General features: G+C 35.8%; 1 long non-coding RNA gene across 11 annotated transcripts in view; it reads right to left on the bottom strand.

Annotated features, from left to right (window-relative positions):
- The window catches only part of LOC114486562 (uncharacterized), a 120,937-nt gene that overhangs the window by 20,427 nt on the left and 85,831 nt on the right, over window positions 1-14,679 (bottom strand). For 8 of the 11 annotated variants that reach the window (XR_003680509.2, XR_003680504.2, XR_003680501.2 and 5 more), the window contains 2 exons: window positions 11,373-11,555; window positions 4,960-5,017 (listed from right to left, as the gene is read on the bottom strand). This is a non-coding gene — a long non-coding RNA (uncharacterized lncRNA). Of the gene's footprint in view, window positions 1-1,183; window positions 1,460-1,810; window positions 1,946-4,959; window positions 5,018-11,372; window positions 11,556-14,679 lie in introns of those variants that run through there. The other 3 variants (XR_003680502.2, XR_003680506.2, XR_003680507.2) reach the window with 2 other exon arrangements.

Raw genomic sequence — 14,679 nt, 5'->3', positions numbered from 1 at the left:
TGAAAAACTAAAATACACATAAAAGTTTATTAATGTACTTTCTATAAAAAAGACAAAGTGATATCACCCTGATTTTACCTGCTTTACTTTTCAATTGCTATGTCATTTGCTTCACACTTTTGTAATTTGCTGCTTTATTTTTCTCTCATAGTAATAACAGTCATTATTTATTCTGTGATGGCTGTTATCATTGGAATAATCCTCATAAGTGCTCCGCTTATTGGCCTGCTGATAAAGGTGAGGACTCAGTTTTTAATTTTGCTGTAAATGCTGGTGTAAATAGCTCTAGGAGGGGAAACAAAACTGCATAAAACTCATCTTTTTCAACTGGATACATAGAAGTCACTGCATTACTCTAACAGAATTTTTTTTTTTGCACTTGCCCTATAAAGAAAGCCCAAATATAAATCTATCTCCCTTTTCCAGTGAAAGATCCTCCAAAGTTTTTGTCTAACTCGATTTAATATATTTTTATGGATATGGATGAAATAGTCAAATTTCTAATTATAGTATCTAGTTTAATTTGTATATGAAAAATATTTAAAATAACATGATATATTTATGCATGTTTAAAACATTTGCTTTTTTTTATTCTCATATTTCCTGAGACAGATTTTTCAAACTCCACCTATGAATTTTCCAGCATGAGTGATTTTTTTTCACCCCTAAAGTTAATTTTGAGTCTGTATGACAGATTCCAAAGCATACAACCTTTACTGTAACTTTCTTTATAAGACAGTTCGGACACAACATTGGTGTGTGTGATTATAATGCTAGTAATTGGAACTATAATCATAGATCATTAAGTCCCTAGTCACAAAAGAATGGTACAATTGAGTTCTTATTCACACTATTTTTTACTTCTGTTTGTGATCTCCATACTATAAACACTATATATTCTTTTAAAAAGGCTTGTTTAGATAGATAACAATATTGCAATGGCAGGACTATAACAAGATTGACAGTAAATCTACATGAAGTTCCTTTGCCCTTTTCTTTTTTAACTATTTTTATTAGGTGATTTTGATAATCATCCAAATCTATGATTGATTAGCATTACTCCATGTCAACGTATCTTCTCTAAATAATACTTTCTTAATAAAAGTAAAGTAATTGAGAGTATCTACTCTAATACGAGAGATTTTGTAACGACTTGAATGGGAGATGACCCCTCGTTTGCAGTTTAAATGTTGGGGAAAAAGTAATCTCCTTGGGTTTGGGCATAGATGGCAAACTTAAACTTAGTTGTCTTCTCTCTTGGTTGATGATCTAAAATCTGAAAAAGTCAATAACATACTTAGTTGGCAAAATTCAGAGAAAATCTTCTATATGGATATAGAAGAATTGGGTCATGGTTAATATGACTAAAAGAACTTATCTCTTTTAAAAAAATTTCCATTTCGGCTTTTCATTACAGCAGGGAAATATGACAGAGTCAACGTTTGGGGTAATAATTCACCTATAGAAATAACAAATACTATTTAGAAATACAAATACAAGTTTAAATCAAAGTTTGTAAATATCTACGAAATAATGACTTCTCCCGCAAAAGAACTCTGCAAAGTGAAGTTTAATCAAAAGAAAACAAACTTTAGCCAAAAAATATATATTTTTAATCTGAGGTATTTTTCTTTATTGTGTCTAAGTTTATAAAACTGTGGTATTAACATTCTTCTGGTTTTATTCATAGAGAAATCCAACTCTTGGAACAAGCGATCCTTTAACTTCCGTAAAAATAGGAGAAACAGGTTGGTGCTAATATTTTTATTGCCTTTTGCGTTTTTGAAAGGGAAGTAAATTAATGACTTACTTCTTTCTGAGTTGGGAAGTGTGCACCCAAGTAGGATTCATTTATATTCTATTTTATCAATGCCTCCTCTGTAAGAATTTTTTCTGTGAATGTTTATCTGCAGCATAATGAAATTCTCTCTTAGGCATAATGTATCTTCAAAAAAGAAAAAAGTAAAACAAATACAATAGGTAAAGTAAAAACCAAGTTATCTGTGTACTTCTTATTTTCCAAACTGCAAAGTTGTATATAGGAGACCCTCCGGTGGGTATAGTTTAATAGTCCCGTATCTGGAGCCAGACCTGGATTTGAATACATACTCCAACACTTACCAGCTGTGTAACCCTAAGCCAGCTATTCATGTGGAGATGATGATAGTGAATGTGGAGATAATTTAACATGGACATGATGATGGCCTTCCTCTCATAGAGTTTCATGAGGATTAAATGAACCAGCACAAGTAAAGCACCTAGAACAGTGTTTGGCCATAGTAAGTACCTATGGCCTATTTATATTATAAATATTGCAGGCTCCATTTCCAAATGACTTCTGCACAAATGGCCAGTCACTTGGCTCTGTTCTCATTTCCACTCCCAGGTGCAAAGGGGTACACAAACATGGGGAAAATAGCGGGTGTATCTTGCTCACCCAGAATAGTATTGACTCACCCCCAGTGTTTTCCAAAAAGAGCACTCATGCCAACATTTAAAATTGTGAGATTTTTACATTTTAAAACATCCAGATATTAGTACTCTCTTGGAGAAAAGAAAAAAAAGTAAACTCTAACAATGCTGGAGCATCCATACCAGCATGAGAGCAATTCATAAGAGCTGTGTAGTAGTTGCTGCCTCTGCTATGTGTTTAAATACCTAGCCAATTTTATTAAATATGGCCTGCTGTATAATCTCACTAATTGAGTATATAGTTCTATTAAAATTTGCCTCAGACATAAATGCAAGTGACATCTATTTGGGGAGATGTCCACCAAGAACAAGTCTCCGTGGAATGGGCTTTAAATGCTCAAGCAAAAGGGAACTGATTCTGCCTTCTACAAAATCGATTGAAGTTTTTCCCATCATTAACAAGGGCTGTAAATTTCTAGATTCCAGTTTTAACCCTATACCTAACACCTATCTTCAAAGGACTTGCTACGACTTTGGGGTCACAAAAAATAGAGAGTTTTAAACTTCTATCCCCAGCCACATAACCTGTATGCAGAACTAGCCTCATCACATTATCTTATAGCTTCTTAAAGCTTAACGATGATCGTTATATCATTGTTTAGTCCTAAGAAATTCATGCTCGGTAGGCTGAATGGCCTACATGTAATTCTCAGCTAACAGGATTAATAAAACCCAATCTGCAGATAGTTAAAACAACAAAAGTTTTGAGTCATGTACCAGATTCACTTCATTTACTAAGGTTACTTCCTTATAGGACTTGCAGCTAGAACAAATATGCGTTAAGTATTTATTTTATCTACATTCTGCATTGTTCCAAAAAAATGTTTTGAAGCTGTTTTTAAAATGGAGAATTTACCAGTCACAACTTTTTGTTGTTGTTGTTACCTAAATTTCTATATGCTTTTAACTACTGATTTATTTTGGTGACAAATTTAGTGTTTAGTGTTTTGTCTGCTTTTTTTTTTCCATACAATCTTGAGCCTCTCTGTGGAATAGCCCACAAAAGTTTGGGACAATTTAATCCATCAAAGTGCATTAATATATCCTTGTTAGTTATTTACCACATGCTTACTGTGGGCTGGGCACCACACTCGCATTAGATATACCAATGGGAATCTCTGTCCTCTAGAAGCTGAGAATCTAGTTGGGGAAACAGACTGTGGTCATTGTAGGGAACAAGTTTTAAGGTAGCAGAGGCGTTAGCATCTAAAAAAGACCGGGGCAGGTAGCAAAGGCTTCTGGAAAGGGAATCACCAGAGGGCAGTCTTAGGGGACAGAGAAACATTTCTGGGGGAAAGTCAGTTCTAAGCAAAAGGGGAGCTTGAGCAAAAGCATAAAAGAAGACAGGATATGGTATAGTCAAGGAATTGGGTGCATTTCCACATTAGCAAGATTAATGCCTCAGTTTGCCATTCATTTCTCAAATATTTGTAAAGGCAATGGGAAGTCAGATGAATCAGATTTTAGGCTCAATTCATTTCCCCATATTTGTGCAAATGAAGTTATTAAATGTGTCTTAGTAAGTTAATGAAATTGTTACTGGAGAGTAGGTTCTTGTCTCATCGCAGAAAGAATTCAGATACGAGACACGGAGGTCAAGAAAATAAAGTGAGGATTTATTAAGCGATAGTGTGCTATCAAGGGGAGAGCGGGCAGACTCAGGTGAGTAGCTGCCCTGAATTCCTTTAGCAATCTGGTTATATGGGGTGCAAAAATGAATGGGCAGAATATTCACTGGGGAGGGAAAAGTTTGGAGTTGTATTCCCTGATTTTCATCCCAGCTCCACCTTTCCAAGGAGAGGAGAGATTTTTGTCCTTATTTAGCCTTGATCAGAAGTGTCACAGCATCGGTGCATGATGGCAACATTTTATCTGCAAGGCTAATTTTATTGTAATGAGGGCATAATGAGCAAAAGGTTACGTTTGGACAGTGGAGATTCCTGACTTTTCCCACCTTTCTTTGTCTGCCTCCTGGACACTTGTTACCCCAAAATGTGTGGTTTCCTGTCAGTCCTGGGTTTTTTGGTCTGCCCAAAGACCCCCTTGTTTACAAGCTGTATGGTTTCCTGCCATTTGGCCTGTGCTTCCCTTTCTCTTCTCTTACCTATAGCTATCTGTCTGCTCTAACAAAATAGGTTATAAAATCTGATCCCCACACCTCACGGGAAATTTTGGGAAACACATAAGATTCCAAAAAAATGCTTTAGCCCTATTTTTGTAGAATACCGCTCTAAAGTAACTTACAAGGCAAAGGCAGTAAGAGATTAGAGTGATCTTACCATCTCAGCGAGAACTAGAGATGTTAGGGTATAAAGAATGAATTGCTTTAACCTCCTTGAACTTGCACACGATTAATGGTTTTGAGCTGCACAGTTCCTATAATTCCCCAATAGAAGGAAACTGTGAAGAATGCTCTGCTTCCATAACAGCAAAAGTTCATCCCATCCCTTTCACACAGTCTCCGGAAGTAACGTAAATCCAACCTACCAGCCAAGAAAGTTGGAACGTCAGATTTGGTGCAGGAGATCAGCCCTTCTTTCACATGCTAGAATCAGAGAGGAATTTAGCAGTGAGTTTCTGTACAGACTTGCCCTTGCTTATGTCTAAGAAAAAAAAAAATTATTCCTAAAAGAGATTACAGACTACTTGTCTTAAATTCAAACACACATCTGTAATTCAACTCACTGATCATTTACGGCCTTCCCACTATATTCTACCCCTACACAAGTTCTCTGTTAGTTGCTCATCTCTGCCAAAACTAGAAACAGAGTGATTATGTTTGTTCCTTACCTAAGGTTTTTAGAATAGATTTCCTAAGAAATTTTTTTTCATTACACATAACTCTAATAGAGCTAATATGAAAAGAAATTCCTTTTATTTCTTAACAATTGTATTCCAGGACAACTCTGATAGAATATAGAATCCTGAAATTTTTTATGCATTAATTTCCTGTTGTATTTAAATATAACTATGTTTTATACTACTGTTTTGTTTTGTTTTTCTCTATAATCCTTCTACAGTATAGAAATCGATGAAAATCCGTTCACCAAGCCAAGTTTTGGGAGAACTCAAAGACAAGGCTTCAGTCAAGTGAAAAATAAACAAGCAAATTTTGGTCAAGTGAAAAATGAGCATGTAAAAAAACCAATAAATTGTATACCTTCCAAAGTTGTACAATTTCAGGATGAAAATTTCATTGTAATGAGTCCAGTGACAAATATTTTCTTTCATGCTTGTTTTTGTGTGTTAGCATAATTTTTATAATTAAGTAACTTGGAATTCTTATCCAAAACTTTAGTTGGCTTCTTCCACAATTCTTTAAGACTGACATTCTATTCTTTTGTATTTTAATGATTGTGCTGTCAAATGAAAGGCTTGTAACATCTAGATAAAATCTAAGTTCTCTTCTTATTCTAAACTTCCAAGTCTATTTTCATTGTTTTGAATAAATTAAGAGGACAGCGAAATGCTATTATTTCCTTCATTGCTGAACAGGCAAGGTATGTATTACACTAATGATGATGATGTTTTAGTCACACTAATAAAGCTTGTGCTTGGAAATGCCTTGCATCATACATACATACATACACATATACATACATATACATATGTATATATACATAAAGACATGGACATAGATATAGATGTATAAAATGACACCTACTTTCATCCTATAATGCATAAATCAACACAAAAGATTTTTCCCATTAAAAAAGTGAGGTGTTACACATGTGTAAATGGCTCATTTAAAATAACTGTCTGATAGTCTAGAGCATTAACTCGTTCAGGGCACTGACTGATGCATTGTGTTCTACTGGGAGAGTTAGTTATGTCAGTGGGCAGAGTATCCTGAGGAAGAATTAATGACTTTTTCTTCTTAATAACTCTGTAAATGCAACAAAATGTGCAAATTTAACATGCAGGTAAATATATTAAAAGGTTACTCTGTATTGTCAATTAAATTCTTTAATCTGTCCAGTCCTGGTTTCTCTTATTAGTAAAGTTTTGGAAACTGGTTCAAATAATCTAAAAGAAATTTCTGGATACAAGAGACTAAGGCTTTGTGACTATACAGTTATCACTCATTTACAGTAAAACTTGAAAAGCAATGTAAAAACAAAGTACCTTCTTGTGATGTTCTATTTCCAAATGAATAAAAATCCATATAGCTTTTCATTGTTGTGTAATAATTAAGTAAATAATATTATGTACATATTTGAGCCTGGGAATGTAGATTTACTTTTTAATAAGTTAAAAAAATCTAAATCTTAACCTACTTGTATGTTCAGAGAGTATTCTTGTACTAAATTGATTATATAAAAATAAAGAATAATAACAACATATTTCTGTTGGTATATGTATATAAAAGTAGTTTTACCAGTATTATTGGGTTAAGTTAATCAGAAGAATGACCCAAGCATCAAGCCAACTTTAAATGTATTTTTTTAATAAAAACAAAATGTTGAACCAAGAGAGAACATGAGACTAAACTTGTCTCTAAAGTAATTTATGACTCAAAGACAATAAGAGATCAGAGTGACTGTGCCATCTCTACCAGGGCAAAAGAGTCCAGAGAATAACTGAAATAGGAATTGCTTTAACCTCCTTCAACTTTTCCTCAATTTCTCTGTACTTCTATCAAAGGATTTTTCACATTTAAATTTAAAGTTTGTGGGGGAAAAATGGCCTTTACTCTTCATATTTTTATAATTAAATCATCATAAGATTATAGAAAAGAAATCTTACCTATGAGGTCATCATGCCCCTATGAATGGTTCACTTAGAATTTCTTAAACTTTAGGACTGGAGTGGGGGTGGGAGTGAAGCTGATTAGAAAACGTCATCCTTCAGGCCTGGGTGTGTGTTTGTTTAAGTGTGAGCAAAGGGTCCACAGTAGGGAGAAAATGAATGGAGAAAGGGGAGAGATGCTTGAAGGCAGAACATGGGGAGGCGGGGAATGACGTGTTTAAAGGGTTATTGTAATGATATGCATAATAGTAAATGAGGGAGAGCCTTCTGATTTATTCTAAGCATTTGTCTTATCAAATTTTGCAAATTTCATACAAGAAACTCCTAAGAGCCAAATGTCACTTAAACAAAAATCAGTACAAAATTCTGCCCAGTATCATGCATAAGCCTCTTATTATGTCAACACAGTTCTAATGAATCTGTGCCCTCAGCTCTATTTAGCTGGACTATGTCCACTGGCAACTGACAAAAGATTTTCAGCCTCTAGCTTTAAACAAGTGCTCTGAATTCTCATGCGTTGCTTGTACTATTATTTGGGTTCCATCCCCTACTTAACTGGGTGTCATTGAAAGCAGGGACTTTTCATTCGTTTTTGTAATTCCTGTGAGGCTTCATAAAACTCGTTTCTTATTTCATGACGCTTTTCTTAATATTTAAAATGCTATTATACATAGTGATATCTTGAAAGTTTCACATGGCCCTGTGGGAGGGCATGATATGGAAAGAGAATCGACCTTGGAGCCAGAGTTTGAACCCTTGCTTATTTATTCACATAATTTCTGTTTCCTTATCTGTAATGTGAGGATGAGAATAACCACCTTGCAAAAATGTCTTGAGATTTATTCAAAATGAAGTACATAGGGTGGTCAGCACCAAGGGAGCGCTTGTGTCCTCTGAACACTACAGAAGTCTGACTCTCACTTGGGAATCTAAACAATAGATGCCCCAGTCCTGCTCCGACAGTGCAGCCAGGACAGGTAGTGATGCTGGGGATGACAAGCATTCCTAAATTTGGTGGGGAGGGGCCAATGGGAAAAAGACTTTCCTATGGGCTTTCTATGGGTTCTGGGTTGTGGGGGACTGTTGGGTATATCAGACATGAATTCCTAGAGGAGGGACTAGCTTTAAATAGAAAGTAGAAGTGCTGCCAGATATCTTAGGACTGAAGAAGATGGAGACAACCAACTGAGACAAAGATGGATTTATAGAGGCCAAGCAAATAGTAGGTGAGTGGTCCCCAGTGATGGGAACGTTTTGCAGAACCCACAAAAGCACCTACAAAAGAAAGATTCGAATGGAAATCTCTTCCAAGAGTAGAAAGCTGGGCCGCTGTGAAGATATTGGTCTAATCAGAACTTTCCTACCCCCTTACCCAATTTTTCCCTTACTGTGCTCGTATGAGAGAGGGGTCAGAAACTTTGGGTAGCAAGATGCAGGAAGAGGAGTGAAAGCTCTAGGTGGGGTGAGGGAAGGAATTTGACCATCTCTTTCCTGATCCTAGGTGGGAGAAGGAGTAAAAATATTAATTTAAAATCAGAATGGAAATTTTGACTATTGCATTGGTATAAATTTTTTTAAAAATTTTTTAGTTTTTGTACAATTTTTAAAGGTTACACTCCATTTACAGTTGTTAGAAAATATTGGCTGTATTCCTCATGCTGTACAATATATCCTTGAAGCCTATCTTACACCCAATAGTTAGTATCTCCCACTCCCCCACCCTTATATTGCCCTTCCGCCACACTGATAACCACAATTTTCCTCTCTATCTGTGAGTCTGCTTCTCTTTTTTTGGTGTATTCACTAGTCTGTTGTATTTTTAAGATTCCACATATAAGTGGTATCATATAGTATCTGTCTTTCTCTGTCCAACTTATTTCCAAGTCCATCCATGTTGCTGCAAATGGCAAAATTTTTTTTCTTTTTTATGGCTGAATAGTGTTCCATTGTATATATACACCACATCTTCTTTATCCATTCATCTATTGATGGACACTTAGTTCACTTCCATATCTTGGTGATTGTAAATAATGTTGCTATGAACACTGGGGTGCATATATCTTTTTGAATTAGTGTTTCTGTTTTTTTCTGGTATATACCTAGGAGCGGAATTGCTGGGTCATATGGTATAGATATTTTAATTACTAACTGGAGGACTATTTGTATTACTTAATAGTGACCAGAATAGTAATGGAAGAAAGAAAAGAAAGAAAAACAGTGGAAGAACCAGTTCCATAGAATACACTTTAAATGACACAGGAGACATAACTAAAGTTATTTTTAATTTTATTCTGAGTCTTATTCATTCAATTTAACCATTATACTGATAGAGTTATTAATGTAGGAAAACCATCTGTTGATGAAAAATAGATAAGGCATAATGATAAGAACACATACATTATCAGTATAACTCTCTAAATGGACTCAGAAACAGTAGAAAAATGTATCCCCAAGTTTACAAATTTTCCCATATATTTTGGCTCAGTATTTCCATTTTGAAGAAGGTACTCCAATAAAAAATAGAAGAGCAATTTGTAATTTATTATCTTGTAATTTATTACAAAATAATATATACTCATAGCAGTGGCTAATAACAACATGAATAAAGAAAATAGCACAAATGTCCAACAACTCAGTACTGTCTGTATGTCTGTCATATTTTTCTTGTTAGCATCTTAACAAAATAGACTGTTCCATAGCCATAAAAAGTTACAGGTATGTTGACTCTGTTTCCATGTGAAAATGTGTGTATAAATTACTTTTTAAGTGAAAAGGTAGAAAACATAGCCTGTTTACTCTGAACAAATCAGAAGTACAGGTGCATAAATGAACAAGTTCACAAAAAATGGGCAACAATATTCAATAGTTTCTTTATTCTTGTTGTCGTTTAAGAACTAGTGCCACTAGTTTAAAAGTGAAATGCTACCAGTGTTTGTAGGTTCATGCTGAATATCTTTAAGCTAGAGCTCTATTTCAAAACTGGACACCAGAGACATTTTGGCATACCATTACCCGTATCTCATGAAACATGTTTTTGGGTGTGATTGAAATGTGTGGTGACTCTGCAAAAATAGTTCTTGAAAGTTGAAAGATAAATGTTTCAAAAAAGGTGAAACAGAAAGATTTTGTTTCCTAATTCATCAATAAGATAACTTAGTCTGTACACCTTAGGAGGAATGTGATCCTATTTTTTTAATGTGCTGTAGTCTTAAAAACTATTTTTTTCATATTAAGATGTATGTCTGTTTGTTGTAATGTTAGCAGCCAGTGTGTATATGATTTTTCAACAACTTAACAAATTTTAACTCATTAAAATCCTAGTTTAAAAGAATCAAATGAAATAATGTCATCTGCAGCAACATGGATAGACCTAGAGATTATTATACTAAGTGAAGTAAGTCAGAAAGAGAAGACAAATATCACTTATATATGGAATCTAAAATATGATACAAATCAACATATCTATGAAACAGAAACAGACTCACAGATATAGAGAATAGACTTGTGGTTGCCAAGGGGAAGGGTCTAGGGGAGGGAAGGATGGGAGTTTGGGATTAGCAGAGGCAAAATATTATATATAGGATGGATAAATAACAAGGTCTTACTGATATATTCAATATCCTGTGACAAATCATAATGGAAAAGAACATGAAAAAGAATATGTATGTATGTATAACTGAGTCACTTTTCTGTACAGTAGTAATTAACACAACACTGTAAATCAACTATACTTCAATAAAATTTTTTAAAAATTATAAAAAAGAGAAGAATCAGGCTACTTTTCCCTCTTAGAAATCTAAAGAAACAACAGCAACGTCACCCCAGCAACAGAAGGCAGAAAACTGTGTCTGTTTCCCCTTCCAACAAATCAACTCCAGAACAGTGTTTATTTCTAGATATCTAATGGCCACCTCATATAGCAGTAACCATGGTTCCCACAGGGCTTGTAAAGAAAACACAAAAGGAAAGCAAATGAAGCCCTCATCTCTCTCACTGGGATCATGTGACCAAAAGATATAGGAGTTTGTGTTCCCCATTGCTCCTGACATGTAATAGTTCTTGTTCACTTCTAAAGCTAAACACAATCCTCTAAGAAATGATAACCTGTAATAATTTCAAAACTCTTTAATAATTTGTTTTGATTTACTTACCACGAGGTTTTCACAAAACTTCCAGTATATTGGAGGTATAAGTTCCCAGCATTCTTCCTTATTCTTGTTTAATACAGCTACACAGCATGAACTTCTAGCATCATGTGATTTGCCTATTCTTTCTTCCATGAGAGCCTCAAGGCCACGACAGAGCATCTTCCCATCATAACTTCTTCACTGTTCCTAGAGCAGAGCCCACCGAAATGGTACATTATTACATAGATAACTCATAACTCTTTTTGAAATCACATCTAAGACAGACCAGGAGTTCATGTACTTTTTTTCTCAAGTATTCTATAGGTAGATAGGGAAATACAACTAGTACTGTGTTTCCTCGTAGTTTAAAAAAATTCTTAAAGCAAAGTGATTGATACTTTATTCATATTCTTTTCCATTATGGTCTATGACAAGATACTGAATATAGTTCCCTTTTCTACACAATAGGACCTTGTTCTGTATCTATTTTATATATAGTGGTGTGTATATGTTAATCCCAAACTCCTAATTTATCCCTCCCCACCTTTCCCCTTTGGTAACCGTAAGTTTGTTTTCTATGACTGTGAGTCTATTTCTGTTTTGTAAGTCTGTTTTCAATTGTATCATATTTTAGATTCCACATATAAGTGATATCAGATGATATTTGTCCTTCTCTGTCTGACTTCAAAAAGTGATCAATATTGATTTATAAAAATGGCTTATGAACTCCTGACTCAGGGCCTCTTCCCTCCGCCGTCACTGAACTTCCCCAGAGCCCGAGGGGAGGGCGGCCTCACTGAGGCTGCCGGCTCTGGAGGGGCCCCAGCAGCCAAAGCAGCGACAGTCCTGGGGACCGCGGGCCGATTGTTTCAACAAGTAACTTAAAGACAAATAGGAAAAACAAGGAGGTTTGTGCCTGAGATCATGTTGATGTGAAACCAGGGATGGCCACCTTGTGCCAGACATCAGGGCAGTGCCTCTGGGGTGGGAGAGCCACGTTCAGGACATTGGTCCACTAGAGACCTCCCAGCTCCACAGAATATAAAACAGCAAAAATCTCCCAGAGATTTCCATCTCAACGCCAAGACCCAGCACCACTCAACGACCAGCAAGCTACAGTGCTGGACACCCTATGCCCAACAACTAGCAAGACAGGACTACAGGCCCATCCATTAGCAGAGAGGCTGCCTAAAATCATTATAAGGCTACTGACACCCCAAAACACACCACCAGACGTGGACCTGCCCACCAGAAAGACAAGATCCAACCTCATCCACCAGAACACAGGCACTACTCCCCGCAACCAGGAAACCTACTCAACCCACTGAACAAAACATAGCCACTGGGGGCAAACACCAAAAACAACGGGAACTATGAACCTGCAGTCTGTGAAAAGGAGATCCCCAAAACAGTAAGTTAAGCAAAATGAGAAGACAAAGAAACACACAGCAGACGAAGGAGCAAGGTAAAAACCCACCAGACCTAACAAATGAAGAGGAAATAGGCAGTCTACCTGAAAAAGAATTCAGAGTAATGATAGTAAAGATGATCTAAAATCTTGGAAATAGGATGGACAAAATACAAGAAACGTTTAACAAGGACCTAGAAGAACTAAAGAGCAAACAAACAATTATGAACAACACAATAAATGAAATTAAAAATTCTCTAGAAGGGATCAATAGCAGAATAACTGATGCAGAAGAACAGATAAGTGACCTGGAAGATAAAATAGTGGAAATAACTACTGCAGAACTGAATAAAGAAAAAAGAATGAAAAGAATTGAGGACAGTCTCAGAGACCTCTGGGACAACATTAAATGTACCAACATTCTAATTATAGGGGTCCGAGAAGAAGAAGAGAAAAAGAAGGCACTGAGAAGTTATTTGAAGAGATTATAGTTGAAAACTTCCCTAATATGGGAAAGGAAATAGTTAATCAAGTCCAGAAAGTGCAGAGAGTCTCATACAGGATAAATCCAAAGAGAAGCACACCAAGACACATATTAATCAAACTATCAAAAATTAAATACAAAGAAAATATATTAAAAGCAGCAAGAGAAAAACAACAAATAACATACAAGGGAATCTCAATATGGTTAACAGCTGATCTTTCAGCAGAAATCTGCAAGCCAGAAGGGAGTGGCAGGACATATTTAAAGTGATGAAAGGGAAAAACCTACAACAATGATTACTCTACCCAACAAAGACCCCATTCAGATTCGACAGAGAAATAAAAACCTTTACAGACAAGCAAAAGCTAAGAGAATTCAGCACCACCAAACCAGCTTTACAACAAATGTTAAAGGAACTTCTTTAGGCAGTAAACACAAGAGAAGGAAAAGACCTACAATAACAAACCCAAAACAATTAAGAAAATGGTAATAGGAACATATATATCAATAATTACCTTAAATATAAATGGATTAAATGTTCCCAAAATAGACTTTAAAACAAAGACTATTACAAGAGACAAAGAAGGACACTACATAGTGATCAAGGGATCAATCCAAGAAGATATAACAATTGTAAATATTTATACACCCAACATATGAGCACCTCAATATATAAGGCAAATGCTAACAGCCCTAAAAGGGGAAATCAGAAGTAACACAAGCATAGTAGGGGACTTTAATATCCCACTTTCACCAATGGGCAGATCATCCAAAATGAAAATAAATAAGGAAACACAAGCTTTAAATGACACATTAAACAAGATGGATTTAGATATTTATAGGATATTCCATCCAAGAAAACAAGAATACACTTTCTTCTCAAGTGCTCATGGAACATTCTCCAGGATAAATCATATCTTGGGTCACAAATCAAGCCTTGGTAAATTTAAGAAAATTGAAATCATATCAAGTATCCTTTCTGACCACAACACTAGGAGACTAGATATCAATTACAGGAAAAAAATGGAAAAAATACAAACAGATGGAAGCTAAACAATACACTACTAAATAAGCAAGAGATCACTGAAGAAATCAAAGAGGAAATCAAAAAATACCTAGAAACAAATGACAATGAAAACACAATGACCCAGGGCTTCCCTGGTGGCGCAGTGGTTGACAGTCCGCCTGCCGATGCAGGGGATATGGGTTCGTGCCCCGGTCTGGGAGGTTCCCGCATGCCGCGAAGCGGCTGGGCCCATGAGCCATGGCCGCTGAGCCTGCGCGTCCGGAGCCTGTGCTCCGCAACGGGAGAGGCCGCAACAGTGAGAGGTCCGCGTACAGAAAAAAAAAAACAAAAAAACAAACAGAACAAAAAACAAAAAAAAACCACAATGACCCAAAACCTGTGGGATGCAGCAAAAGCAGTTCTAAGAGGGAAG

This window comes from Physeter macrocephalus, chromosome 7, assembly GCF_002837175.3.
Source record: "Physeter macrocephalus isolate SW-GA chromosome 7, ASM283717v5, whole genome shotgun sequence".
Classification (NCBI taxonomy): domain Eukaryota; kingdom Metazoa; phylum Chordata; class Mammalia; order Artiodactyla; family Physeteridae; genus Physeter; species Physeter macrocephalus.
Note: the sequence above shows the minus strand (reverse complement) of the source record. Positions and strands in the feature narration are given on the sequence as shown.